The sequence below is a fragment of the Schistocerca nitens genome, chromosome 2 (genome assembly GCF_023898315.1).
Source record: "Schistocerca nitens isolate TAMUIC-IGC-003100 chromosome 2, iqSchNite1.1, whole genome shotgun sequence".
NCBI lineage: Eukaryota > Metazoa > Arthropoda > Insecta > Orthoptera > Acrididae > Schistocerca > Schistocerca nitens.
The window spans coordinates 40493967-40521111 of NC_064615.1; the positions used below are offsets into that span (position 1 = coordinate 40493967).

Consider the following 27145-nt stretch of genomic DNA (forward strand, 5'->3'; position numbering starts at 1 on the left):
GGCAAGCTCCGTAACCACTGCCGTCTCTAATAATATCTCTCGAACCTGTTTGCGCGTAATTGACTTGCTTTCCCGCACGAAGGAAATGGCCAGTTTTGGAATATTTAAAATTCATTGTCAGATGTGGGGTTCGAACCCACGCTCCCGTTCGGGAACCAGAGCTTAAATCTGGCGCCTTAGACCGCTCGGCCAATCTGACTTGTGAGCGCAAACAAGCTGCTGCTGTCGTTCCTAGCAACATCTCCAGAGCCTTACTGCGAAATGTGCTTGTTTTTTCTTGTGTGAAGGAAATACGTTTTTTTAGAGTATTTTAGACGAGTTGTCAGATGTGAGGTTGCACCCCACCCTCACTTTCGGGAGCCAGAGCTTAAATATGGCGCCTGACACCGTTGTTTTCCGTCGCCTTCTGTCTTAAGTGGAACGAGCAGAACTCCAACTATCAATTTTTACATTGTCGCAGAGAAAACAACGAATGACAAGAAAAGGCCGTTCCCTAGCAACGGCTACGCTGTGCATTTCACCCTCAGGGGAAGCTAATGATATGCTCCAGGCGAGAATCAAACTAACCAACTTAACACTGTGATACGTACGCGCTTTCTACTTCTGTACTGGCACACATATGCTCAATCGTCTCTGGATCGTCAGTAAGTACGTCACATTACATATTTCTTTGATCACGCTGCTGTAAATTAAAGGGCAGTTTTTTCAATGGATGTCAGTTCTGCTTCTAGTTACGCTACATCGCCCTAGCAGCACCTACACACTGCGTTCAGATGTGCTCACCTCCGCCCTGGCGTAGAGCGCCTACAGCGTCATCGCCTTCGGCCTCTGGTGGCAGGAGGGTAGCCGACACATCGCGGCGTGAGTGAAACGCAGCGCAAGGCGGTGGTGGTGTAACGGTCAGCATGGTTGCTTCCCAAGCAGTTGATCCGGGTTCGACTCCCGGCCACCGCACGAAACGTAAATTTTTCTTCTAGGGATATTCCACGTAACGTAACGCGATCCTCGAACCTGAGAACTGTCGCGCTACGAATAGTTTTCCTTCGCCCCACGTCTCACTCCGTGTAGCCAGTGCGCTAGTCGCCGGATTTCGTTTCACAGCATCGTGTGTCTCCATGTGTCGACTTGTCTCGACTTTGCTCGGCTGACGCGAAAGCTGACGCTTGGAAACGGGCATATATGTAGAGGGCAGGCGCGAGAAACGACTGTGAGAGACCAAAAAACGACAAACACACGACAGAACCTTTCATTTTATTGTGGCCACAGATTCGCGCCTTAGTGTACCGAGAGGCAAGAGTGGCGTCAGCGTGCTGAACAGCATCATTAACGCTAAGCAGCAACGAAACCGAAGTAAAAAGGCAAAAGGAAAGAAGCTGAACGCAGGTCGAGCTCCCAGCTGGTCACCCACCCAACTACTAACCACACCCAACGGTTCTTAACTCCAATGAACAGCCGAGAACCGCTGCACTCAGTGTGCTACGGCCGCTAGCCACAACGCCGCCAAACGTGCAGGCATCTTGCTTCTTGTGCATATCACTTGGTATTTACCTGGCAGTGTCTCGCTGGAGGAAGCACTGTCTTTTACGAGAGAAAAATTAAATGGCACTTGCTGCGATCGAATACATGGCCTTTGTGTTCACACCACGACGCTCTAACCTACTCAGCTGACGAGCTATGCAATGGGGCCACGTCAGCAGTCCAGTACCCGGTCCACCGGCTCATCCACCTTCGTTACTGCCCTGCCAGTCATTTAAACACGTATCTGTTTTCGTTGACTTTTGCTTTCTTGACGTTGGACCCAAAAAGCACAACACAAAGAAAACGTAAACGCCGTGAGAATAGCCAAGACTCAGCAAACGAAAGTATGTTCGGCTACCGGGAACCGAATCCGGGCCGCCTGGCTGAAAGCCATGTCTCCTAACAGCTTTCCATTCCTTCTGACCGCCGGGCAATCAGACTTGCAGGGCAAGCTCCGTAACCACTGCCGTCTCTAATAATATCTCTCGAACCTGTTTGCGCGTAATTGACTTGCTTTCCCGCACGAAGGAAATGGCCAGTTTTGGAATATTTAAAATTCATTGTCAGATGTGGGGTTCGAACCCACGCTCCCGTTCGGGAACCAGAGCTTAAATCTGGCGCCTTAGACCGCTCGGCCAATCTGACTTGTGAGCGCAAACAAGCTGCTGCTGTCATTCCTAGCAACATCTCCAGAGCCTTACTGCGAAATGTGCTTGTTTTTTCTTGTGTGAAGGAAATACGTTTTTTTAGAGTATTTTAGACGAGTTGTCAGATGTGAGGTTGCACCCCACCCTCACTTTCGGGAGCCAGAGCTTAAATATGGCGCCTGACACCGTTGTTTTCCGTCGCCTTCTGTCTTAAGTGGAACGAGCAGAACTCCAACTATCAATTTTTACATTGTCGCAGAGAAAACAACGAATGACAAGAAAAGGCCGTTCCCTAGCAACGGCTACGCTGTGCATTTCACCCTCAGGGGAAGCTAATGATATGCTCCAGGCGAGAATCAAACTAACCAACTTAACACTGTGATACGTACGCGCTTTCTACTTCTGTACTGGCACACATATGCTCAATCGTCTCTGGATCGTCAGTAAGTACGTCACATTACATATTTCTTTGATCACGCTGCTGTAAATTAAAGGGCAGTTTTTTCAATGGATGTCAGTTCTGCTTCTAGTTACGCTACATCGCCCTAGCAGCACCTACACACTGCGTTCAGATGTGCTCACCTCCGCCCTGGCGTAGAGCGCCTACAGCGTCATCGCCTTCGGCCTCTGGTGGCAGGAGGGTAGCCGACACATCGCGGCGTGAGTGAAACGCAGCGCAAGGCGGTGGTGGTGTAACGGTCAGCATGGTTGCTTCCCAAGCAGTTGATCCGGGTTCGACTCCCGGCCACCGCACGAAACGTAAATTTTTCTTCTAGGGATATTCCACGTAACGTAACGCGATCCTCGAACCTGAGAACTGTCGCGCTACGAATAGTTTTCCTTCGCCCCACGTCTCACTCCGTGTAGCCAGTGCGCTAGTCGCCGGATTTCGTTTCACAGCATCGTGTGTCTCCATGTGTCGACTTGTCTCGACTTTGCTCGGCTGACGCTTGGAAACGGGCATATATGTAGAGGGCAGGCGCGAGAAACGACTGTGAGAGACCAAAAAACGACAAACACACGACAGAACCTTTCATTTTATTGTGGCCACAGATTCGCGCCTTAGTGTACCGAGAGGCAAGAGTGGCGTCAGCGTGCTGAACAGCATCATTAACGCTAAGCAGCAACGAAACCGAAGTAAAAAGGCAAAAGGAAAGAAGCTGAACGCAGGTCGAGCTCCCAGCTGGTCACCCACCCAACTACTAACCACACCCAACGGTTCTTAACTCCAATGAACAGCCGAGAACCGCTGCACTCAGTGTGCTACGGCCGCTAGCCACAACGCCGCCAAACGTGCAGGCATCTTGCTTCTTGTGCATATCACTTGGTATTTACCTGGCAGTGTCTCGCTGGAGGAAGCACTGTCTTTTACGAGAGAAAAATTAAATGGCACTTGCTGCGATCGAATACATGGCCTTTGTGTTCACACCACGACGCTCTAACCTACTCAGCTGACGAGCTATGCAATGGGGCCACGTCAGCAGTCCAGTACCCGGTCCACCGGCTCATCCACCTTCGTTACTGCCCTGCCAGTCATTTAAACACGTATCTGTTTTCGTTGACTTTTGCTTTCTTGACGTTGGACCCAAAAAGCACAACACAAAGAAAACGTAAACGCCGTGAGAATAGCCAAGACTCAGCAAACGAAAGTATGTTCGGCTACCGGGAACCGAATCCGGGCCGCCTGGCTGAAAGCCATGTCTCCTAACAGCTTTCCATTCCTTCTGACCGCCGGGCAATCAGACTTGCAGGGCAAGCTCCGTAACCACTGCCGTCTCTAATAATATCTCTCGAACCTGTTTGCGCGTAATTGACTTGCTTTCCCGCACGAAGGAAATGGCCAGTTTTGGAATATTTAAAATTCATTGTCAGATGTGGGGTTCGAACCCACGCTCCCGTTCGGGAACCAGAGCTTAAATCTGGCGCCTTAGACCGCTCGGCCAATCTGACTTGTGAGCGCAAACAAGCTGCTGCTGTCGTTCCTAGCAACATCTCCAGAGCCTTACTGCGAAATGTGCTTGTTTTTTCTTGTGTGAAGGAAATACGTTTTTTTAGAGTATTTTAGACGAGTTGTCAGATGTGAGGTTGCACCCCACCCTCACTTTCGGGAGCCAGAGCTTAAATATGGCGCCTGACACCGTTGTTTTCCGTCGCCTTCTGTCTTAAGTGGAACGAGCAGAACTCCAACTATCAATTTTTACATTGTCGCAGAGAAAACAACGAATGACAAGAAAAGGCCGTTCCCTAGCAACGGCTACGCTGTGCATTTCACCCTCAGGGGAAGCTAATGATATGCTCCAGGCGAGAATCAAACTAACCAACTTAACACTGTGATACGTACGCGCTTTCTACTTCTGTACTGGCACACATATGCTCAATCGTCTCTGGATCGTCAGTAAGTACGTCACATTACATATTTCTTTGATCACGCTGCTGTAAATTAAAGGGCAGTTTTTTCAATGGATGTCAGTTCTGCTTCTAGTTACGCTACATCGCCCTAGCAGCACCTACACACTGCGTTCAGATGTGCTCACCTCCGCCCTGGCGTAGAGCGCCTACAGCGTCATCGCCTTCGGCCTCTGGTGGCAGGAGGGTAGCCGACACATCGCGGCGTGAGTGAAACGCAGCGCAAGGCGGTGGTGGTGTAACGGTCAGCATGGTTGCTTCCCAAGCAGTTGATCCGGGTTCGACTCCCGGCCACCGCACGAAACGTAAATTTTTCTTCTAGGGATATTCCACGTAACGTAACGCGATCCTCGAACCTGAGAACTGTCGCGCTACGAATAGTTTTCCTTCGCCCCACGTCTCACTCCGTGTAGCCAGTGCGCTAGTCGCCGGATTTCGTTTCACAGCATCGTGTGTCTCCATGTGTCGACTTGTCTCGACTTTGCTCGGCTGACGCGAAAGCTGACGCTTGGAAACGGGCATATATGTAGAGGGCAGGCGCGAGAAACGACTGTGAGAGACCAAAAAACGACAAACACACGACAGAACCTTTCATTTTATTGTGGCCACAGATTCGCGCCTTAGTGTACCGAGAGGCAAGAGTGGCGTCAGCGTGCTGAACAGCATCATTAACGCTAAGCAGCAACGAAACCGAAGTAAAAAGGCAAAAGGAAAGAAGCTGAACGCAGGTCGAGCTCCCAGCTGGTCACCCACCCAACTACTAACCACACCCAACGGTTCTTAACTCCAATGAACAGCCGAGAACCGCTGCACTCAGTGTGCTACGGCCGCTAGCCACAACGCCGCCAAACGTGCAGGCATCTTGCTTCTTGTGCATATCACTTGGTATTTACCTGGCAGTGTCTCGCTGGAGGAAGCACTGTCTTTTACGAGAGAAAAATTAAATGGCACTTGCTGCGATCGAATACATGGCCTTTGTGTTCACACCACGACGCTCTAACCTACTCAGCTGACGAGCTATGCAATGGGGCCACGTCAGCAGTCCAGTACCCGGTCCACCGGCTCATCCACCTTCGTTACTGCCCTGCCAGTCATTTAAACACGTATCTGTTTTCGTTGACTTTTGCTTTCTTGACGTTGGACCCAAAAAGCACAACACAAAGAAAACGTAAACGCCGTGAGAATAGCCAAGACTCAGCAAACGAAAGTATGTTCGGCTACCGGGAACCGAATCCGGGCCGCCTGGCTGAAAGCCATGTCTCCTAACAGCTTTCCATTCCTTCTGACCGCCGGGCAATCAGACTTGCAGGGCAAGCTCCGTAACCACTGCCGTCTCTAATAATATCTCTCGAACCTGTTTGCGCGTAATTGACTTGCTTTCCCGCACGAAGGAAATGGCCAGTTTTGGAATATTTAAAATTCATTGTCAGATGTGGGGTTCGAACCCACGCTCCCGTTCGGGAACCAGAGCTTAAATCTGGCGCCTTAGACCGCTCGGCCAATCTGACTTGTGAGCGCAAACAAGCTGCTGCTGTCGTTCCTAGCAACATCTCCAGAGCCTTACTGCGAAATGTGCTTGTTTTTTCTTGTGTGAAGGAAATACGTTTTTTTAGAGTATTTTAGACGAGTTGTCAGATGTGAGGTTGCACCCCACCCTCACTTTCGGGAGCCAGAGCTTAAATATGGCGCCTGACACCGTTGTTTTCCGTCGCCTTCTGTCTTAAGTGGAACGAGCAGAACTCCAACTATCAATTTTTACATTGTCGCAGAGAAAACAACGAATGACAAGAAAAGGCCGTTCCCTAGCAACGGCTACGCTGTGCATTTCACCCTCAGGGGAAGCTAATGATATGCTCCAGGCGAGAATCAAACTAACCAACTTAACACTGTGATACGTACGCGCTTTCTACTTCTGTACTGGCACACATATGCTCAATCGTCTCTGGATCGTCAGTAAGTACGTCACATTACATATTTCTTTGATCACGCTGCTGTAAATTAAAGGGCAGTTTTTTCAATGGATGTCAGTTCTGCTTCTAGTTACGCTACATCGCCCTAGCAGCACCTACACACTGCGTTCAGATGTGCTCACCTCCGCCCTGGCGTAGAGCGCCTACAGCGTCATCGCCTTCGGCCTCTGGTGGCAGGAGGGTAGCCGACACATCGCGGCGTGAGTGAAACGCAGCGCAAGGCGGTGGTGGTGTAACGGTCAGCATGGTTGCTTCCCAAGCAGTTGATCCGGGTTCGACTCCCGGCCACCGCACGAAACGTAAATTTTTCTTCTAGGGATATTCCACGTAACGTAACGCGATCCTCGAACCTGAGAACTGTCGCGCTACGAATAGTTTTCCTTCGCCCCACGTCTCACTCCGTGTAGCCAGTGCGCTAGTCGCCGGATTTCGTTTCACAGCATCGTGTGTCTCCATGTGTCGACTTGTCTCGACTTTGCTCGGCTGACGCGAAAGCTGACGCTTGGAAACGGGCATATATGTAGAGGGCAGGCGCGAGAAACGACTGTGAGAGACCAAAAAACGACAAACACACGACAGAACCTTTCATTTTATTGTGGCCACAGATTCGCGCCTTAGTGTACCGAGAGGCAAGAGTGGCGTCAGCGTGCTGAACAGCATCATTAACGCTAAGCAGCAACGAAACCGAAGTAAAAAGGCAAAAGGAAAGAAGCTGAACGCAGGTCGAGCTCCCAGCTGGTCACCCACCCAACTACTAACCACACCCAACGGTTCTTAACTCCAATGAACAGCCGAGAACCGCTGCACTCAGTGTGCTACGGCCGCTAGCCACAACGCCGCCAAACGTGCAGGCATCTTGCTTCTTGTGCATATCACTTGGTATTTACCTGGCAGTGTCTCGCTGGAGGAAGCACTGTCTTTTACGAGAGAAAAATTAAATGGCACTTGCTGCGATCGAATACATGGCCTTTGTGTTCACACCACGACGCTCTAACCTACTCAGCTGACGAGCTATGCAATGGGGCCACGTCAGCAGTCCAGTACCCGGTCCACCGGCTCATCCACCTTCGTTACTGCCCTGCCAGTCATTTAAACACGTATCTGTTTTCGTTGACTTTTGCTTTCTTGACGTTGGACCCAAAAAGCACAACACAAAGAAAACGTAAACGCCGTGAGAATAGCCAAGACTCAGCAAACGAAAGTATGTTCGGCTACCGGGAACCGAATCCGGGCCGCCTGGCTGAAAGCCATGTCTCCTAACAGCTTTCCATTCCTTCTGACCGCCGGGCAATCAGACTTGCAGGGCAAGCTCCGTAACCACTGCCGTCTCTAATAATATCTCTCGAACCTGTTTGCGCGTAATTGACTTGCTTTCCCGCACGAAGGAAATGGCCAGTTTTGGAATATTTAAAATTCATTGTCAGATGTGGGGTTCGAACCCACGCTCCCGTTCGGGAACCAGAGCTTAAATCTGGCGCCTTAGACCGCTCGGCCAATCTGACTTGTGAGCGCAAACAAGCTGCTGCTGTCATTCCTAGCAACATCTCCAGAGCCTTACTGCGAAATGTGCTTGTTTTTTCTTGTGTGAAGGAAATACGTTTTTTTAGAGTATTTTAGACGAGTTGTCAGATGTGAGGTTGCACCCCACCCTCACTTTCGGGAGCCAGAGCTTAAATATGGCGCCTGACACCGTTGTTTTCCGTCGCCTTCTGTCTTAAGTGGAACGAGCAGAACTCCAACTATCAATTTTTACATTGTCGCAGAGAAAACAACGAATGACAAGAAAAGGCCGTTCCCTAGCAACGGCTACGCTGTGCATTTCACCCTCAGGGGAAGCTAATGATATGCTCCAGGCGAGAATCAAACTAACCAACTTAACACTGTGATACGTACGCGCTTTCTACTTCTGTACTGGCACACATATGCTCAATCGTCTCTGGATCGTCAGTAAGTACGTCACATTACATATTTCTTTGATCACGCTGCTGTAAATTAAAGGGCAGTTTTTTCAATGGATGTCAGTTCTGCTTCTAGTTACGCTACATCGCCCTAGCAGCACCTACACACTGCGTTCAGATGTGCTCACCTCCGCCCTGGCGTAGAGCGCCTACAGCGTCATCGCCTTCGGCCTCTGGTGGCAGGAGGGTAGCCGACACATCGCGGCGTGAGTGAAACGCAGCGCAAGGCGGTGGTGGTGTAACGGTCAGCATGGTTGCTTCCCAAGCAGTTGATCCGGGTTCGACTCCCGGCCACCGCACGAAACGTAAATTTTTCTTCTAGGGATATTCCACGTAACGTAACGCGATCCTCGAACCTGAGAACTGTCGCGCTACGAATAGTTTTCCTTCGCCCCACGTCTCACTCCGTGTAGCCAGTGCGCTAGTCGCCGGATTTCGTTTCACAGCATCGTGTGTCTCCATGTGTCGACTTGTCTCGACTTTGCTCGGCTGACGCTTGGAAACGGGCATATATGTAGAGGGCAGGCGCGAGAAACGACTGTGAGAGACCAAAAAACGACAAACACACGACAGAACCTTTCATTTTATTGTGGCCACAGATTCGCGCCTTAGTGTACCGAGAGGCAAGAGTGGCGTCAGCGTGCTGAACAGCATCATTAACGCTAAGCAGCAACGAAACCGAAGTAAAAAGGCAAAAGGAAAGAAGCTGAACGCAGGTCGAGCTCCCAGCTGGTCACCCACCCAACTACTAACCACACCCAACGGTTCTTAACTCCAATGAACAGCCGAGAACCGCTGCACTCAGTGTGCTACGGCCGCTAGCCACAACGCCGCCAAACGTGCAGGCATCTTGCTTCTTGTGCATATCACTTGGTATTTACCTGGCAGTGTCTCGCTGGAGGAAGCACTGTCTTTTACGAGAGAAAAATTAAATGGCACTTGCTGCGATCGAATACATGGCCTTTGTGTTCACACCACGACGCTCTAACCTACTCAGCTGACGAGCTATGCAATGGGGCCACGTCAGCAGTCCAGTACCCGGTCCACCGGCTCATCCACCTTCGTTACTGCCCTGCCAGTCATTTAAACACGTATCTGTTTTCGTTGACTTTTGCTTTCTTGACGTTGGACCCAAAAAGCACAACACAAAGAAAACGTAAACGCCGTGAGAATAGCCAAGACTCAGCAAACGAAAGTATGTTCGGCTACCGGGAACCGAATCCGGGCCGCCTGGCTGAAAGCCATGTCTCCTAACAGCTTTCCATTCCTTCTGACCGCCGGGCAATCAGACTTGCAGGGCAAGCTCCGTAACCACTGCCGTCTCTAATAATATCTCTCGAACCTGTTTGCGCGTAATTGACTTGCTTTCCCGCACGAAGGAAATGGCCAGTTTTGGAATATTTAAAATTCATTGTCAGATGTGGGGTTCGAACCCACGCTCCCGTTCGGGAACCAGAGCTTAAATCTGGCGCCTTAGACCGCTCGGCCAATCTGACTTGTGAGCGCAAACAAGCTGCTGCTGTCGTTCCTAGCAACATCTCCAGAGCCTTACTGCGAAATGTGCTTGTTTTTTCTTGTGTGAAGGAAATACGTTTTTTTAGAGTATTTTAGACGAGTTGTCAGATGTGAGGTTGCACCCCACCCTCACTTTCGGGAGCCAGAGCTTAAATATGGCGCCTGACACCGTTGTTTTCCGTCGCCTTCTGTCTTAAGTGGAACGAGCAGAACTCCAACTATCAATTTTTACATTGTCGCAGAGAAAACAACGAATGACAAGAAAAGGCCGTTCCCTAGCAACGGCTACGCTGTGCATTTCACCCTCAGGGGAAGCTAATGATATGCTCCAGGCGAGAATCAAACTAACCAACTTAACACTGTGATACGTACGCGCTTTCTACTTCTGTACTGGCACACATATGCTCAATCGTCTCTGGATCGTCAGTAAGTACGTCACATTACATATTTCTTTGATCACGCTGCTGTAAATTAAAGGGCAGTTTTTTCAATGGATGTCAGTTCTGCTTCTAGTTACGCTACATCGCCCTAGCAGCACCTACACACTGCGTTCAGATGTGCTCACCTCCGCCCTGGCGTAGAGCGCCTACAGCGTCATCGCCTTCGGCCTCTGGTGGCAGGAGGGTAGCCGACACATCGCGGCGTGAGTGAAACGCAGCGCAAGGCGGTGGTGGTGTAACGGTCAGCATGGTTGCTTCCCAAGCAGTTGATCCGGGTTCGACTCCCGGCCACCGCACGAAACGTAAATTTTTCTTCTAGGGATATTCCACGTAACGTAACGCGATCCTCGAACCTGAGAACTGTCGCGCTACGAATAGTTTTCCTTCGCCCCACGTCTCACTCCGTGTAGCCAGTGCGCTAGTCGCCGGATTTCGTTTCACAGCATCGTGTGTCTCCATGTGTCGACTTGTCTCGACTTTGCTCGGCTGACGCGAAAGCTGACGCTTGGAAACGGGCATATATGTAGAGGGCAGGCGCGAGAAACGACTGTGAGAGACCAAAAAACGACAAACACACGACAGAACCTTTCATTTTATTGTGGCCACAGATTCGCGCCTTAGTGTACCGAGAGGCAAGAGTGGCGTCAGCGTGCTGAACAGCATCATTAACGCTAAGCAGCAACGAAACCGAAGTAAAAAGGCAAAAGGAAAGAAGCTGAACGCAGGTCGAGCTCCCAGCTGGTCACCCACCCAACTACTAACCACACCCAACGGTTCTTAACTCCAATGAACAGCCGAGAACCGCTGCACTCAGTGTGCTACGGCCGCTAGCCACAACGCCGCCAAACGTGCAGGCATCTTGCTTCTTGTGCATATCACTTGGTATTTACCTGGCAGTGTCTCGCTGGAGGAAGCACTGTCTTTTACGAGAGAAAAATTAAATGGCACTTGCTGCGATCGAATACATGGCCTTTGTGTTCACACCACGACGCTCTAACCTACTCAGCTGACGAGCTATGCAATGGGGCCACGTCAGCAGTCCAGTACCCGGTCCACCGGCTCATCCACCTTCGTTACTGCCCTGCCAGTCATTTAAACACGTATCTGTTTTCGTTGACTTTTGCTTTCTTGACGTTGGACCCAAAAAGCACAACACAAAGAAAACGTAAACGCCGTGAGAATAGCCAAGACTCAGCAAACGAAAGTATGTTCGGCTACCGGGAACCGAATCCGGGCCGCCTGGCTGAAAGCCATGTCTCCTAACAGCTTTCCATTCCTTCTGACCGCCGGGCAATCAGACTTGCAGGGCAAGCTCCGTAACCACTGCCGTCTCTAATAATATCTCTCGAACCTGTTTGCGCGTAATTGACTTGCTTTCCCGCACGAAGGAAATGGCCAGTTTTGGAATATTTAAAATTCATTGTCAGATGTGGGGTTCGAACCCACGCTCCCGTTCGGGAACCAGAGCTTAAATCTGGCGCCTTAGACCGCTCGGCCAATCTGACTTGTGAGCGCAAACAAGCTGCTGCTGTCGTTCCTAGCAACATCTCCAGAGCCTTACTGCGAAATGTGCTTGTTTTTTCTTGTGTGAAGGAAATACGTTTTTTTAGAGTATTTTAGACGAGTTGTCAGATGTGAGGTTGCACCCCACCCTCACTTTCGGGAGCCAGAGCTTAAATATGGCGCCTGACACCGTTGTTTTCCGTCGCCTTCTGTCTTAAGTGGAACGAGCAGAACTCCAACTATCAATTTTTACATTGTCGCAGAGAAAACAACGAATGACAAGAAAAGGCCGTTCCCTAGCAACGGCTACGCTGTGCATTTCACCCTCAGGGGAAGCTAATGATATGCTCCAGGCGAGAATCAAACTAACCAACTTAACACTGTGATACGTACGCGCTTTCTACTTCTGTACTGGCACACATATGCTCAATCGTCTCTGGATCGTCAGTAAGTACGTCACATTACATATTTCTTTGATCACGCTGCTGTAAATTAAAGGGCAGTTTTTTCAATGGATGTCAGTTCTGCTTCTAGTTACGCTACATCGCCCTAGCAGCACCTACACACTGCGTTCAGATGTGCTCACCTCCGCCCTGGCGTAGAGCGCCTACAGCGTCATCGCCTTCGGCCTCTGGTGGCAGGAGGGTAGCCGACACATCGCGGCGTGAGTGAAACGCAGCGCAAGGCGGTGGTGGTGTAACGGTCAGCATGGTTGCTTCCCAAGCAGTTGATCCGGGTTCGACTCCCGGCCACCGCACGAAACGTAAATTTTTCTTCTAGGGATATTCCACGTAACGTAACGCGATCCTCGAACCTGAGAACTGTCGCGCTACGAATAGTTTTCCTTCGCCCCACGTCTCACTCCGTGTAGCCAGTGCGCTAGTCGCCGGATTTCGTTTCACAGCATCGTGTGTCTCCATGTGTCGACTTGTCTCGACTTTGCTCGGCTGACGCGAAAGCTGACGCTTGGAAACGGGCATATATGTAGAGGGCAGGCGCGAGAAACGACTGTGAGAGACCAAAAAACGACAAACACACGACAGAACCTTTCATTTTATTGTGGCCACAGATTCGCGCCTTAGTGTACCGAGAGGCAAGAGTGGCGTCAGCGTGCTGAACAGCATCATTAACGCTAAGCAGCAACGAAACCGAAGTAAAAAGGCAAAAGGAAAGAAGCTGAACGCAGGTCGAGCTCCCAGCTGGTCACCCACCCAACTACTAACCACACCCAACGGTTCTTAACTCCAATGAACAGCCGAGAACCGCTGCACTCAGTGTGCTACGGCCGCTAGCCACAACGCCGCCAAACGTGCAGGCATCTTGCTTCTTGTGCATATCACTTGGTATTTACCTGGCAGTGTCTCGCTGGAGGAAGCACTGTCTTTTACGAGAGAAAAATTAAATGGCACTTGCTGCGATCGAATACATGGCCTTTGTGTTCACACCACGACGCTCTAACCTACTCAGCTGACGAGCTATGCAATGGGGCCACGTCAGCAGTCCAGTACCCGGTCCACCGGCTCATCCACCTTCGTTACTGCCCTGCCAGTCATTTAAACACGTATCTGTTTTCGTTGACTTTTGCTTTCTTGACGTTGGACCCAAAAAGCACAACACAAAGAAAACGTAAACGCCGTGAGAATAGCCAAGACTCAGCAAACGAAAGTATGTTCGGCTACCGGGAACCGAATCCGGGCCGCCTGGCTGAAAGCCATGTCTCCTAACAGCTTTCCATTCCTTCTGACCGCCGGGCAATCAGACTTGCAGGGCAAGCTCCGTAACCACTGCCGTCTCTAATAATATCTCTCGAACCTGTTTGCGCGTAATTGACTTGCTTTCCCGCACGAAGGAAATGGCCAGTTTTGGAATATTTAAAATTCATTGTCAGATGTGGGGTTCGAACCCACGCTCCCGTTCGGGAACCAGAGCTTAAATCTGGCGCCTTAGACCGCTCGGCCAATCTGACTTGTGAGCGCAAACAAGCTGCTGCTGTCGTTCCTAGCAACATCTCCAGAGCCTTACTGCGAAATGTGCTTGTTTTTTCTTGTGTGAAGGAAATACGTTTTTTTAGAGTATTTTAGACGAGTTGTCAGATGTGAGGTTGCACCCCACCCTCACTTTCGGGAGCCAGAGCTTAAATATGGCGCCTGACACCGTTGTTTTCCGTCGCCTTCTGTCTTAAGTGGAACGAGCAGAACTCCAACTATCAATTTTTACATTGTCGCAGAGAAAACAACGAATGACAAGAAAAGGCCGTTCCCTAGCAACGGCTACGCTGTGCATTTCACCCTCAGGGGAAGCTAATGATATGCTCCAGGCGAGAATCAAACTAACCAACTTAACACTGTGATACGTACGCGCTTTCTACTTCTGTACTGGCACACATATGCTCAATCGTCTCTGGATCGTCAGTAAGTACGTCACATTACATATTTCTTTGATCACGCTGCTGTAAATTAAAGGGCAGTTTTTTCAATGGATGTCAGTTCTGCTTCTAGTTACGCTACATCGCCCTAGCAGCACCTACACACTGCGTTCAGATGTGCTCACCTCCGCCCTGGCGTAGAGCGCCTACAGCGTCATCGCCTTCGGCCTCTGGTGGCAGGAGGGTAGCCGACACATCGCGGCGTGAGTGAAACGCAGCGCAAGGCGGTGGTGGTGTAACGGTCAGCATGGTTGCTTCCCAAGCAGTTGATCCGGGTTCGACTCCCGGCCACCGCACGAAACGTAAATTTTTCTTCTAGGGATATTCCACGTAACGTAACGCGATCCTCGAACCTGAGAACTGTCGCGCTACGAATAGTTTTCCTTCGCCCCACGTCTCACTCCGTGTAGCCAGTGCGCTAGTCGCCGGATTTCGTTTCACAGCATCGTGTGTCTCCATGTGTCGACTTGTCTCGACTTTGCTCGGCTGACGCTTGGAAACGGGCATATATGTAGAGGGCAGGCGCGAGAAACGACTGTGAGAGACCAAAAAACGACAAACACACGACAGAACCTTTCATTTTATTGTGGCCACAGATTCGCGCCTTAGTGTACCGAGAGGCAAGAGTGGCGTCAGCGTGCTGAACAGCATCATTAACGCTAAGCAGCAACGAAACCGAAGTAAAAAGGCAAAAGGAAAGAAGCCAAACGCAGGTCGAGCTCCCAGCTGGTCACCCATCCAAGTACTAACCATGCCCAACGGTTCTTAAGTCCGGTGATCACATGAGAACATCTGCACTTTTTTTGTCATTTTGGGCCTCCCAACCCCTTTTATATCCCTCCTTGTTCCACCAAATAACGCTTTCTTCGGGAAGCCTCATCGCTGTAATTTCTTAATCTTTCGAACTTCGTTTACGCAAGGATAATACACACTAGATCATGTTCTTCTGGGATGTGATGTTGTCCACTTCTGCAGAACAATGGAGTACTAAAATCGATAGTACTGTGGATTCGGCGGACGGTCTTTTTCTTCCGCAGTTGCACTCAGCTGCACGTTCTTCGACAAAAATTTATTCGTTAAACAACTGTTGGTTGTTGTTCTTTCTTCAGTAGTGTCACCCACTCCGATGGAACGGAGAGGTCTTAATAACAGTCGGCAATACTGCACAACTAAGTGTTGATGACTGTGCGCATCACACTAACGAAAAATAAATCATCTAAAATTAACAAAATGAAGTAGTGACAGTCCGGTAACGGAAATGAAGTGACTGGAAAAACACTTCTATAGCCATGAATGTGTCAAACGTACAGGTCGTATCTTCCAGTATACTCATGAAGGCTGGTGAAACAAAATAAAATTCCTCCGTATTAAAATGTGACTCTCTCGAAGAGATTAAACCAGAACGTTCCGTAGTGAGTACGTGGCTCAATGCATGAACTACAACACAAGTGAAACAAGTAAAACAAAGAGAAAAGGAATAAAAAGTGGATCGTGTCTACTCAGTAAAACTCAGTTCAAGGTGTGGTCCGCAGTGCCATCTCATAGCCATAATCCAAGGCCGCCAGCAAAATATTCGTAAACAGTTCGCGATAGTTGACGCAATCTTTCATTTTCATATACTGGGCCCACACATAATCCAGGTATATCACATTATCAGTAACGTTCAGATCTATAATTGCATAAATCGTGTGCCCTAATATCCAGACAGTGACATTATTCTTCGTCTGCAGGAAGGCTTTGAAGACAGGCAGTATCACACGACGAACAGTCACTAGGTGTGGAGGCGTTCTTTTAATGTGGGCGACCATTTGTTGACAGAGCCGCCATACCGTCGACACAGAGCTACACTCGAAACGATGTTTACGTGTGTCCGGATCACCACATCTTCCACAGTTGGTGGAGGCGAGGAGATGGATGTCCGCAAGCCGCTGATTCGTCGCCAGGGTGTTGTGGACGATCTTAAGCCATAGCGCACTCACGTCCGGCGGCAACACTGGGTTGTTGTTGTTCGCCCACACCTTCACCCGTTCCTCTGTGGGGTTCTGGATCACAAGTTCATGACGCGGAGGTTGTCCAGTCACGGCAACGTAGAGATCGCGAGCCGTCCTGTTCCTGTCGGTAGCCGTTGACAGAGCATAACTCCTAGTCAAAAAATAGTCCCGTACGTATGACATCTTATACGGGATGGCCGCGAGAGAGTGTGGCGCTCCTTCAGAGTGTGGGCGGTAGAGCTCCAGGAGTGCAGCTGTTGTTCCTGCCGGGTTGTTGGTCTGCAGGCTTTCCACGGGAGCCAGGAGACAGCTTGCAAAATTGCCTTGCCGACTGGCTTCGGAACGCTGAGCAGCTGGATGATGTACCAGGCATTAGATAAAATGAATGTGTGAATGACAGCGACTCGTTGATGTAGACTGGATCGGCGACCCGAGTGGCTGCGACATAAGCCCTGCAGTTTAGAACTTGCAGTTTTTGCGGTCGCGCAGCAACATCGAAGCCTAAAATTCTATGGTTGCGCGCAACACGGAACCATTCGTGCTCAGTGTACATTTCTCGCGGATCTAGTGGTACCAACACAGTTTTCCGTGGCTTCAAAACGGCACCAGAGGCACGTTCGTACAACTTCAGAATATCGTGGACCCTATTCAAGTCGTGGGCCCGTTCCATGAAAATCCCCACGTCTTCAGCGTAGGCAGCACGCTTTAGAGACACGTGACGGATCCTGATACCTTCAATGATTCGAGCAATCGCTCGCAAAAAAGGGTCGAACGCAATTACAAATAAGGGCACTGATAAAGGGCAGCCCTGCCTGACGAATCTTGCAAGAGGAATTGGCATCGACTATCAACCGTTGATAACAATTACTGATTGCGCCGCCATTAAAATATTCGGTATAGCCTGGAGGAAGTGGCCGCCGAAACCCAGTTTAGTCAGTACGGACAGAAGATAGTCATGCCCGATACGGTCGAAAGCATTTGCAACGTCAATCGAGAGAATGCCAGCTAACAGTCCACTGACGGCTGTGAATGCGACTACGTCTCGATATGAAGTTGCACCGCGAAAAATGCTACGATGTTGCACACCACATGGCTGGAAGGGACAGCTGGTCTTGTCCCTTACCACTTTGAGTTTCGTCGCAAGGCACCTTACCACAAGTTTGTAATCGGCAGTTAACCCTAGGACGCCCAAGCCTTTTTTTCTAACTTGGATGCCTATGGGTGGGGGGGGGGGGGGGGCGGTTCGGAGTGCCCACAGGTATTAAGTTTACTGACGAAAAATTACAACTTTCAAAATGGTTTATGTATTTTAACTAAGGCATCGGTTTATAAATGTTGTTAATTGTTATAAATATTGGATTGAGTGAATAAAAAATTGACATATTACAATACAAAATACAGATGTGTTCATATACAATAGACTACTCTGAGTCCTCAACTTCAAGACAAGAGACACATTTCACAATTTTTTCTGAATGTGTGTTACACACATGTTTATGACACTGTCCACAATACTGTTTTGGTTTACTTAGATTGTTGTGCTTCTGATTCTTTGTTTTAGCTTCTCTTACACAGATATGCCACCGACCTTTCCCTGCAGGAGGCTGACGTGCTCCTGTTGTCACTTCTTTGATTTTCTTTTGTAGAATAGTCTCCACTGATTGAACAATTTGGTAAGATGACCCTCTTGGATTGGCACTTCTTTCATCTACCTGCAATTTCACTAGTTCCATCCCAGCTTGCAGAAGATAAAGTTTCCGTTTGTTGTGTTTCTTTTCATTCCATCTTGGATGTTGCTGGATGAATATGGTGGTTGCATTGATAGCACAAATGTCGATGAGAGAGTAAAATACAGATAGAGGCCATCTCTTTGTTCCCTTCTTGCAGATGTACATACGTGCCATTTGATCAGTGGTATCAAAAATGGTTCAAATGGCTCTGAGCACTATGGGACTCAACTGCTGAAGTCATTAGTCCCCTAGAACTTAGAACTAGTTAAACCTAACTAACCTAAGGACATCACAAACATCCATGCCCGAGGCAGGATTCGAACCTGCGACCGTAGCGGTCTTGCGGTTCCAGACTGCAGCGCCTTTAACCGCACGGCCACTTCGGCCGGCTTCAATGGTATCAATTCCACATTTAGTGGAATTATAATATGCATTTATCTCGGATTTATTCTTCTCTCCTCCAACACTGCCTTTATCTTGGTGCATTGTTGACAACATCAGTAAGTTTTTACTTGGTTTAGTTTTTGCTACGTAGGACACCAAAGTTACTGGAGGTCAGCTGTTGATGTCCCCCACCACCCAAGAACCATGGACCTTGCCGTTGGTGGGGAGGCTTGCGTGCCACAGCGATACAGATAGCCGTACCGTAGGTGCTACCACAACGGAGGGGTATATGTTAAGAGGCCAGACAAACGTGTGGTTCCTGAAGAGGGGCAGCAGCTTTTTCAATAGTTTCAGGGGCAACAGTCTGGATGATTGACTGATCTGGCCTTGTAACATTAACCAAAACAGCCTTGCTGTGCTGGTACTGTGAATGGCTGAAAGCAAGGGGAAACTACGGCCGTAATTTTTCCCGAGGGCATGCAGCTTTACTGTATTATTAAATGAAGATGGCGTCCTCTTGGGTAAAATATTCCGGACGTAAAATAGTCCCCCATTCGGATCTCCGGGCGGGGACTACTCAAGAGGACGTCGTTATCAGGAGAAATAAAGCTGGCGTTCTACGGATCGGAGCGTGGAATGTCAGATCCCTTAATCGGGCAGGTAGGTTAGAAAATTTAAAAAGGGAAATGGATGGGTTAAAGTTAGATATAGTGGGAATTAGTGAAGTTCAGTGGCAGCAGGAACAAGACTTCTGGTCAGGTGAATACAGGGTTATAAATACAAAATCAAATAGGGGTAATGCAGGAGTCAGTTTAATAATGAATAAAAAAATAGGAGTGCGGGTAAGCTACTACAAACAGCATAGTGAACGCATTATTGTGGCCAAGATAGACACGAAGCCCACGCCTACTACAGCAGTACAAGTTTGTATGCCAACTAGCTCTGCAGATGACGAAGTAATTGAAGAAATGTATGATGAAATAATAGAAATTATTCAGATAGTGAAGGGAGACGAAAATTTAATAGTCATGGGTGACTGGAATTCGGTAGCAGGAAAAGGGAGAAAAGGAAACGTAGTAGGTGAATATGGATTGGGGCTAAGAAATGAAAGAGGAAGCCGCCTGATAGAATTTTGCACAGAGAACAACTTAATCATAGCTAACACTTGGTTCAAGAATCATAAAAGAAGGTTGTATACATGGAAGAAGCCTGGAGATACTGACAGGTTTCAGATAGATTACATAATGGTAAGACAGAGATTTAGGAACCAGGTTTTAAATTGTAAGACATTTCCAGGGGCAGATGTGGACTCTAACCACAATCTATTGGTTATGACCTGTAGATTAAAACTGAAGAAACTGCAGAAAGGTGGGAATTGAAGGAGATGGGACCTGGATAAACTGACTAAACCAGAGGTTGTACAGAGTTTCAGGGAGAGCATAAGAGAACAATTGATAGGAATGGGGGAAAGAAATACAGTAGAAGAAGAATGGGTAGCTTTGAGAGATGAAGAAGTGAAGGCAGCAGAGGACCTAGTAGGTAAAAAGACGAGGGCTACTAGAAATCCTTGGGTAACAGAAGAAATACTGAATTTAATTGATGAAAGGAGAAAATATAAAAATGCAGTAAATGAAGCAGGCAAAAAGGAATACAAACGTCTCAAAAATGAGATCGACAGGAAGTGCAAAATGGCTAAGCAGGGATGGCTAGAGGACAAATGTAAGGATGTAGAGGGTTATCTTACTAGGGGTAAGATAGATACTGCCTACAAGAAAATTAAAGAGACCTTTGGAGAAAAGAGAACCACTTGTATGAATATCAAGAGCTCAGATGGAAACCCAGTTCTAAGCAAAGAAGGGAAAGCAGAAAGGTGGAGGGAGTATATAGAGGGCCTATACAAGGGCGATGTACTTGAGGACAATACTATGGAAATGGAAGAGGATGTAGATGAAGATGAAATGGAAGATACGATACTGCGTGAAGAGTTTGACAGAGCACTGAAAGACCTGAGTCGAAACAAGGCCCCAGGAGTAGACAACATTCCATTAGAACTACTGACGGCCTTGGGAGAGCCAGTCCTGACAAAACTCTACCATCTGGTGAGCAAGATGTATGAGGCAGGCGAAATACCCTCAGACTTCAAGAAGAATATAATAATTCCGATCCCAAAGAAAACAGGTGCTGACAGATGTGAAAATTACCGAACGATCAGTTTAATAAGTCACGGATGCAAAATACTATCGCGTATTCTCTACAGACGAATGGAAAAACTGGTAGAAGCTGACGTCGGGGAAGATCAGCTTGGATTCCGTAGGAATGTTGGAACACGTGAGGCAACACTGACCCTACGACTTATCTTAGATTCTAGATTAAGGAAAGGCAAACCTACGTTTCTAGCATTTGTATACTTAGAGAAAGCTTTTGACAATGTTGACTGGAATACTCTCTTTCAAATTCTAAAGGTGGCAGGGGTAAAATACAGGGAGCGAAAGGCTATTTACAATTTGTACAGAAACCAGATGGCAGTTATAAGAGTCGAGGGACATGAAAGGGAAGCAGTGGTTGGGAAGGGAGTAAGACAGGGTTGTACCCTCTCCCCGATGTTATTCAATCTGTATATTGAGCAAGCAGTAAAGGAAACAAAAGAAACATTCGGAGTAGGTATTAAAATTCATGGAGAAGAAATAAAAACTTTGAGGTTCGCCGATGACATTGTAATTCTGTCAGAGACAGCTAACGACTTGGAAGAGCAGTTGAACGGAATGGACAGTGTCATGAAAGGAGGGTATAAGATGAACATAACAAAAGCAAAACGAGGATAATGGAATGTAGTCGAATTAAGTCGGGTGATGCTGAGGGAATTAGACTAAGGTTCAAATGGTTCAAATGGCTCTGAGCACTATAGGACTCAACTGCTGAGGTCATTAGTCCCCTAGAACTTAGAACTAGTTAAACCTAACTAACCTAAGGACATCACAAACATCCATGCCCGAGGCAGGATTCGAACCTGCGACCGTAGCGGTCTTGCGGTTCCAGACTGCAGCGCCTTTAACCGCACGGCCACTTCGGCCGGCAATTAGATTAGGAAATGAGACACTTACAGTAGTAAAGAAGTTTTGTATTTGGGGAGCAAATGGTCGAAGTAGAGAGGATATAAAATGTAGACTGGCAGTGGCAAGGAAAGCGTTTCCGAAGAAGAGCAATTTGTTAACATCGAGTATTGATTTAAGTGTCAGGAAGTCGTTTCTGAAAGTATTTGTATGGAGTGTAGCCATGCATGGAAGTGAAACATGGACGACAAATAGTTTGGACAAGAAGAGAATAGAAGCTTTCGAAGTGTGGTGCTACAGAAGAATGCTGAAGATTAGATGGGTAGATCACATAACTAATGATGAAGTATTGAATAGAATTGGGGAGAAGAAGAGTTTGTGGACAACTTGACTAGAAGAAGGGACCGGTTAGTAGGACATGTTCTGAGGCATCAAGGGATCACAAATTTAGCATTGAAGGGCAGCGTGGAGGGTAAAAATCGTAGAGGGAGACCAAGAGATGAATACACTAGGCAGATTCAGAAGGATATAGGTTGCAGTAAGTACGGGGAGATGAAGAAGCTTGCACAGGATAGAGTAGTATGGAGAGCTGCATCAAACCAGTCTCAGGACTGAAGACCACAAAAACAACAACCTGTTGATGGGTCTGTGAACAAGAACATTGATGAATATAGCTCTCGATTTGATGTTTTCTTCATTATATCTGGAATATGCTTCCTGTCTGACTGGAGAGTTCCTACTGTAGTAACTTTGTAGTCTTGGTATAACTCTTCCGCCAAATCCACCGATTTGTAGTATCAGTCTGTAGTAATATTTCGACCAGTATTTTTCACAGGTGCTACCAGACGATTGACGACTGCTGCTGAACCCCGTTCTTCTTTCGACAAATTCTGAACGTTACCTGCATAGGGTTCCATATTCAAGACGTATCTGTAACTGCATCGGACATCATGCGTATAAGAATGCCATACTTGCCCGGTTTATCCTCCATAAATACTTTGAAGGGGCAGCGCCCTCTAAACAAGCTGAGCATCTCATCAATGGTGAGGTGGCCCTCTGGTTTATAGATTAATGGAAACCTATCATTCACTTTGTTGAAAACATCACGGATTGCTGTGAACTTGTCTATTTCCCTTCTTAGATGGCGGGTACCTTTGTCATCAAAACGTATGATTGCAATAAGTTCCTTGAAGCGTTCTCTTGCCATAATACCCTTGTAAACTGGCCGACCCATAAGGTCTGACCAAAGATCGTGTACACTGACAGAATTGTCCTTATTTGCCCCCATAAGTATCAGGATTCCTATAAAGGCACACAATTCTTTCTCCTTAGTCAAAGTAACATTTCGCCTAACTGCCTCTTCATTTGAATGTTTTACTATAACATCCATGATGTCAGGCGTAAGAAGTAACTTCAAGGCTTCTCCAGGTTAATGGCAAACACCAGCTGGAGTTACTCCTGCGTGCTCCTTTGCTGTATTAGCAACAGACCTCCGAGGAATTCTAGGCTGTGTGGTCATGTACCTTCTTCCAGACTTGGCCACAATAACATCGTGATGGTCACTGCCTGAAGCTGCGCTATCTTCATCTTCTTTAACATCCACATCACTTTCCCGATCTGAATCATACTCCATAACACCATCCTCGTATTCGCTTTCACTCCCCGAGTCAGAATCTTCATCTAAAATTTCATTCAGAACTCTTTCTAAAAATGAGTCGCGTATTCTTTTAGTCATTTCTAAGTCTGGGTGTGAACAGTAGGGAACTGCACTAACTCACTGCAAGTTTACACGATAAATAACAGCTGATGAACATCAACAGTCACTTCCTCTAAAAGTAAACCGATTGTTATGAATATCAAGAATACTAACCAACAAGAAACTAACTTGCATTGTTGTAGAGATGAGAAATACGAAATCCTACTAAGGGAAATTTTCTATGGCATGGAAGCCTAAGTGGGGGGGGGGGGGGGTTGTTGGACCCATAATAAGTTTATTTATTTTTCTTTCAAAGCAGGATTCTTCTATAAAATATATAGACACTAACGTTTCATAAAATAGCCAACAAAGAATAACTCAAAGGGAATATGTAGTATGAAAGTTACTTGGGCAAAAGTTGTTGTTGTTGTGGTCTTCAGTCCTGAGACTGGTTTGATGCAGCTCTCCATGCTACTCTATCCTGTGCAAGCTTCTTCATCTCCCAGTACCTACTGCAACCTACATCCTTCTGAATCTGCTTAGTGTATGCATCTCTTGGTCTCACCCCTACGATTTTTACCCTCCACGCTGCCCTCCAATACTAAATTGGTGATCCCTTGATGCCTCAGAACATGTCCTACCAACCGATCCCTTCTTCTGGTCAAGTTGTGCCACAAACTCCTCTTCTCCCCAATCATGTTCAGTACCTCCTCATTAGTTATGTGATCTACCCATCTAATCTTCAGCATTCTTCTGTAGCACCACATTTCGAAAGCTTCTATTCTCTTCTTGTCCAAACTACTGTATTTATCGTCCATGTTTCACTTCCATACATGGCTACACTCCATACAAATACTTTCAGAAAAGACTTCCTGACACTTAAATCTATACTCGATGTTAACAAATTTCTCTTCTTCAGAAACGCTTTCCTTGCCATTGCCAGTCTACATTTTATATCCTCTCTACTTCGACCATCATCAGTTATTTTGCTCCCCAAATAGCAAAACTCCTTTACTACTTTAAGTGTCTCATTTCCTAATCTAATACCCTCAACGTCACCCGACTTAATTCGACTACATTCCATTATCCTCGTTTTGCTTTTGTTGATGTTCATCTTATATCCTCCCTTCAAGACACCATCCATTCCGTTCAACTGCTCTTCCAAGTCCTTTGCTGTCTCTGACAGAATTACAATGTCATCGGCGAACCTCAAAGTTTTTATTTCTTCTCCATGGATTTTAATACCTACTCCGAATGTTTCTTTTGTTTCCTTTACTGCTTGCTCAATATACAGATTGAATAACATCGGGGAGAGGCTACAACCCTGTCTTACTCCCTTCCCAACCACTGCTTCCCTTTCATGTCCCTCGACTCTTATAACTGCCATCTGGAGGAGGAGGACATTAGTGTTTAACGTCCCGTCGACAACGAGGTCATTAGAGACGGAGCGCAAGCTCGGGTGAGGGAAGGATGGGGAAGGAAATCGGCCGTGCCCTTTCAAAGGAACCATCCCGGCATTTGCCAGAAGCGATTTAGGGAAATCACGGAAAACCTAAATCAGGATGGCCGGAGACGGGATTGAACCGTCGTCCTCCCGAATGCGAGTCCAGTGTGCTAACCACTGCGCCACCTCGCTCGGTAACTGCCATCTGGTTTCTGTACAAATTGTAAATAGCCTTTCGCTCCCTGTATTTTACCCCTGCCACCTTTAGAATTTGAAAGAGAGTATTCCAGTCAACATTGTCAAAAGCTTTCTCTAAGTATACAAATGCTAGAAACGTAGGTTTGCCTTTCCTTAGAGGGGACATAAAAAAATTGTGGGTTCAACGAACCCCGCACACTTAGGTGTCCTAGGGCGTAACGCTTCAACACGGCATGTTTCGGTGTCTTCGGGAGTAAAACAATGCGTCCTTCAACAAACTTCGAAGGAACAGGTGTACCGCCAACAATCTCGTTGACCGCAGTCGTCAGCATTTCACCGAAGATATCCCAGTAAGTCAGGTAAAACTCAATTGGAAGACCATCAGGTCCTGGAGGCTTCCCTTTACGACATGTGCATAAAAATGCTTGGACGTCGTCCTGTGACAAGTTCTCATCCAACGCCTGACGGTCTGAGTCACAAAGGACACAATCCAGTTCGTCTAACATAAAAGTAAGCCCTACGTCGTCGGAGTCAGTCCGTCGGAATAACTGCCGAAAATAGTCGGAGACGTGAGCAACCATCTCATGCTTTTCCGTGAAACGAGAACCAGTGTCCGTTACGAGGTTGGTAATTACTTTCCTCCGCGTCAGCCGTTTTTCGCGTGCCAAGTGATAAAGTGTTGGCACCTCGTCAGTCATCTCACAAGGTGTTCGACTCCGTATCAGAATACCTTTTGCCTTGTCGAGTTGGAGACATAAGATCTTGCTTTTTATCCTATTTCAGCGTGCACGAAAGTACTGAACCGGGCTGATGGGTGCATCAAGCGCATCCTGAAGAAATTGTTGATAAAATGCAATGGTGCGCCTCTCCCAAAACGACACCTCCTGTGCTTACCACATCGCGACACTGCGCAACTGTGGTTTGGCAAAGTCGATCCACCAGTGTAATACCGAGTCATAACTTTTGTGTTAGCAGAAGAGCCAACACCGTGTTACGAGTGGAGGCCGAAATGCACGCGTTTTAGCTGAAGCAGGCTGGCATGAGGAGGGAAGAACTACACTGACGTGAGGTCTGGAACATGACAAGGAATAAGAATTCAGAAAGCGGACGTAATTAGTTTGATACTTAACTTTAATCCATTAAAGATGAGCGTCGCTCTTGACGGTACATGATTCACAATATTATCTGTTCCGAATACATTCTTGAAGATAGTAATTATAGTAACCGAATATGGCGCCTTGCTAGGTCGTAGCAAATGACGTAGCTGAAGGCTATGCTAAACTGTCGTCTCTGCAAATGAGAGCGTATGTAGACAGTGAACCATCGCTAGCAAAGTCGGCTGTACAACTGGGGTGAGTGCTAGGGAGTTTCTCTAGACTAGACCTGCCGTGTGGCGGCGCTCAGTCTGCAATCACTGATAGTGGCGACACGCGGGTCTGACGTATACTAACGGACCGCGGCCGATTTAAAGGCTACCACCAAGCAAGTGTGGTGTCTGGCGGTGACACCACATTCCTCCCTCGCAAATCGGCGTACGGTTGTGGTATAAGGCCTCCGCCCGCCGTGGGGAGGACCCCATGTTGACGTATGCGACGAGGTGGGGAGCCTAATAACAGGCGAGGCTGTGCCACCCGCACACTGTCATTCGGACCGCGGGGAGCTAGGGAACGCCTGAAAACCTACTCCAGGGTGCATGCCAACACGCGATGTATGCGCCCGTAGAGAGACAGGAGGGGCCGAAGGGTCGACCTCCATCGGGCCGGGGCACCCGACGGGCGAAGACGACATATGGTCCGGAGCGGGCAAGAGTTCCATGTCGGAGGGCGATCGGCGGCGCGTGACGCAGGGGGGCGCCCGGCGGTTGCAGCGACGCGTCCACAGCGGGCGTCGCCGGCGGGAGAACAGGCGGCGGCGGCGCATCGCCACGGGGCAAAATGGAAGGCAGCGTCGGTAACACCTGGGGCTGAGGCGAGCCAGTCGATGGGTCCCCGGGGCGCTGACCGGACGGCACCGTCGCTGAAAGCAGATGGTGAGCGCCAGATCCCGTGCGACGACAGAGGCGCAGCTGATTGAGATGCCAGCGCACCTTACCAGAGGCCCCCAAAACCAGATACACAGCGCGTCCGAGGCAGCGAAGAATGCGCCCTTCGAGCCAACGCCGGAAACCTCGACAGTGGCGGTAGTAGACAACGTCGCCAGCGGCAAAAGCAGGTGTCTGCCGCTGCACAGGAACCTGATGCGGTGGATGTAGCAAGGACATCAAGGTTCGA

The 27145-nt window shown here is 48.2% G+C and overlaps 16 non-coding genes across 16 annotated transcripts; 8 read left to right on the forward strand and 8 right to left on the reverse strand.

The window, feature by feature from the left end:
* Positions 1-115: 115 nt before the first annotated feature.
* Positions 116-199, reverse strand: Trnal-uaa (transfer RNA leucine (anticodon UAA)). Its single transcript has one exon. It is a non-coding gene; the product is annotated as a tRNA-Leu (tRNA).
* Positions 200-882: 683 nt separating this feature from the next.
* Trnag-ccc (transfer RNA glycine (anticodon CCC)) lies at positions 883-954 on the forward strand. The gene has a single exon. It is a non-coding gene; the product is annotated as a tRNA-Gly (tRNA).
* A 1125-nt stretch (positions 955-2079) lies between these two features.
* Positions 2080-2163, reverse strand: Trnal-uaa (transfer RNA leucine (anticodon UAA)). Its single transcript has one exon. It is a non-coding gene; the product is annotated as a tRNA-Leu (tRNA).
* Positions 2164-2846: 683 nt separating this feature from the next.
* On the forward strand, positions 2847-2918 carry Trnag-ccc (transfer RNA glycine (anticodon CCC)). Its single transcript has one exon. It is a non-coding gene; the product is annotated as a tRNA-Gly (tRNA).
* A 1113-nt stretch (positions 2919-4031) lies between these two features.
* Trnal-uaa (transfer RNA leucine (anticodon UAA)) lies at positions 4032-4115 on the reverse strand. The gene has a single exon. It is a non-coding gene; the product is annotated as a tRNA-Leu (tRNA).
* A 683-nt stretch (positions 4116-4798) lies between these two features.
* Trnag-ccc (transfer RNA glycine (anticodon CCC)) lies at positions 4799-4870 on the forward strand. Its single transcript has one exon. It is a non-coding gene; the product is annotated as a tRNA-Gly (tRNA).
* A 1125-nt stretch (positions 4871-5995) lies between these two features.
* Trnal-uaa (transfer RNA leucine (anticodon UAA)) lies at positions 5996-6079 on the reverse strand. Its single transcript has one exon. It is a non-coding gene; the product is annotated as a tRNA-Leu (tRNA).
* A 683-nt stretch (positions 6080-6762) lies between these two features.
* Positions 6763-6834, forward strand: Trnag-ccc (transfer RNA glycine (anticodon CCC)). The gene has a single exon. It is a non-coding gene; the product is annotated as a tRNA-Gly (tRNA).
* Positions 6835-7959: 1125 nt separating this feature from the next.
* Trnal-uaa (transfer RNA leucine (anticodon UAA)) lies at positions 7960-8043 on the reverse strand. The gene has a single exon. It is a non-coding gene; the product is annotated as a tRNA-Leu (tRNA).
* Positions 8044-8726: 683 nt separating this feature from the next.
* On the forward strand, positions 8727-8798 carry Trnag-ccc (transfer RNA glycine (anticodon CCC)). Its single transcript has one exon. It is a non-coding gene; the product is annotated as a tRNA-Gly (tRNA).
* Positions 8799-9911: 1113 nt separating this feature from the next.
* Positions 9912-9995, reverse strand: Trnal-uaa (transfer RNA leucine (anticodon UAA)). The gene has a single exon. It is a non-coding gene; the product is annotated as a tRNA-Leu (tRNA).
* A 683-nt stretch (positions 9996-10678) lies between these two features.
* Positions 10679-10750, forward strand: Trnag-ccc (transfer RNA glycine (anticodon CCC)). Its single transcript has one exon. It is a non-coding gene; the product is annotated as a tRNA-Gly (tRNA).
* A 1125-nt stretch (positions 10751-11875) lies between these two features.
* On the reverse strand, positions 11876-11959 carry Trnal-uaa (transfer RNA leucine (anticodon UAA)). The gene has a single exon. It is a non-coding gene; the product is annotated as a tRNA-Leu (tRNA).
* Positions 11960-12642: 683 nt separating this feature from the next.
* Positions 12643-12714, forward strand: Trnag-ccc (transfer RNA glycine (anticodon CCC)). Its single transcript has one exon. It is a non-coding gene; the product is annotated as a tRNA-Gly (tRNA).
* Positions 12715-13839: 1125 nt separating this feature from the next.
* Positions 13840-13923, reverse strand: Trnal-uaa (transfer RNA leucine (anticodon UAA)). The gene has a single exon. It is a non-coding gene; the product is annotated as a tRNA-Leu (tRNA).
* A 683-nt stretch (positions 13924-14606) lies between these two features.
* Positions 14607-14678, forward strand: Trnag-ccc (transfer RNA glycine (anticodon CCC)). The gene has a single exon. It is a non-coding gene; the product is annotated as a tRNA-Gly (tRNA).
* Positions 14679-27145: the final 12467 nt, after the last annotated feature.